The 1,364-nt window shown below is 67.1% G+C and overlaps 1 protein-coding gene across 3 annotated transcripts in view; it reads left to right on the top strand.

Annotated features, from left to right (window-relative positions):
• Positions 1-970: 970 nt before the first annotated feature.
• MLF2 (myeloid leukemia factor 2) overlaps positions 971-1,364 on the top strand; it is a 4,782-nt gene continuing 4,388 nt past the window's right edge. The window contains exon 1 of one of the 3 annotated variants that reach the window (XM_034645350.1): positions 971-1,179. The gene's annotated coding sequence lies outside the window, so the exon portion shown is untranslated. The remainder of the gene's footprint in view (positions 1,180-1,364) is intronic. The other 2 variants (XM_034645351.1, XM_002922234.4) reach the window with 2 other exon arrangements.

The following is a 1,364-nucleotide window of genomic DNA, read 5'->3' as shown; positions in this document are numbered from 1 at the left end:
TCTCCAGTTGGGCCAGATTTTATGCAAGACATTTAGTGTGTCAAAGTTGCAATCTTTGGCCTTGCAGTTGGGTCTTCAGGGTCTGATTTGGGCTCCGCCCCTGAGTGATCCTGGTTAATGGAGCTCTCACCCCTTTCTTCCCCCAAACTTTAGACCCTTGACCTACCTACCTGACTCGAGGCAAGAAAGATCAGTGCGAGACTGGGAGCTCCTGAGGACACAGCGTTAGAGAAAAGAAAGGGGAGACGCCGGCACTAAACTAATTGATTTCAGAACAACCACCTTTGCCCAGACCGACCCTTCACACAGGGTAACTGAGGGGTCCAGGAACCTCGCCAACGCCGGTTCCCGAAGACTGTAGTTCCAGCCTGGCCGAAGAGCGCCACCTGGCGGCCCGCCCTTCCAACCTGGATTCTCTTCGGCCCCACGGGAGTTCTCGAAGCCTGAGCTAAACAGGGGCAGAACTGTCACCTCCCCCTCTACGTCATTCCGAAGACCCCGCCCCTGCTTGGAACACGCCTCCTCCCGACGGGACTGGCCCTAGCACCTCCCCCGCAGAACGGCAGCCCTTCCTCCCTCACGGGCTGAACGCCGCTCGGGTAGAAAATCTGCTTAATGTTCTCCCCAGGATCCGCCCCACCTCGTAGCCCACAGGGAGCCCGCCCCTCCCCCCATGGGAATCTGCCCCTCGTCCTCTTCCTTCCCCGAGGGAACATGCCGCACCGCCCTCCCCCGCCCTGTCCCTGCCGAGGAAGCAGCGCCCCAGCTCCTCCCCCGCACCCCTGCAGGGAGCCTCTTCCTAACAACAGAGCCCAAATCTAGGTTGGTGATGAGGCCTCCCCTCCCCTGGTCGCCAGAGGACCCCGCGGACCCACGCTCCGCCGCCCCGGGAGCGGGCCCCAACCTTCTCCCCTCACCCGCCAGTGGGCGGAGCTCCGCGGGCCCGGCCCCGGGGTGGGCTGTCCCATCGTGACGTCAGTTCCGTCCGGGCCTGGCCGTGGTTCGGGCTCCGTGGGCCGAGGGGGGGTACGGAGGTGGCAGCCGTGGGAGGAGGCGGCGCGGGAGGCAGAGGAGAGCCAGCCCCGACCAATCCCGCGTCCCGGGCCGCAACCCCCGATCCTGCAGCGCACCGAGAGGCGAGACCGGCCGGATGGGCCGCTGAGCCCGAATCGGGGACCGGTGAGGCTCGAGCAAAGCGGGCAGTCGGGGCCGGGGCGGGAGCGGGCCCGCGGGGCTGCGGGGTTTGGGAGCCTGGGATGCGGAGAGGGCCAGGCCTGCCGCTTCCGCACGCCCGGTGGGGAGGCGGGGGCCGGGGGAGCGGCGGACAGGGGGCGATGGGGATAGGCCCGCCCGGGGGGGGGGGG

Source organism: Ailuropoda melanoleuca, chromosome 16 (assembly GCF_002007445.2).
Source record: "Ailuropoda melanoleuca isolate Jingjing chromosome 16, ASM200744v2, whole genome shotgun sequence".
NCBI lineage: Eukaryota > Metazoa > Chordata > Mammalia > Carnivora > Ursidae > Ailuropoda > Ailuropoda melanoleuca.
Note: the sequence above shows the minus strand (reverse complement) of the source record. Positions and strands in the feature narration are given on the sequence as shown.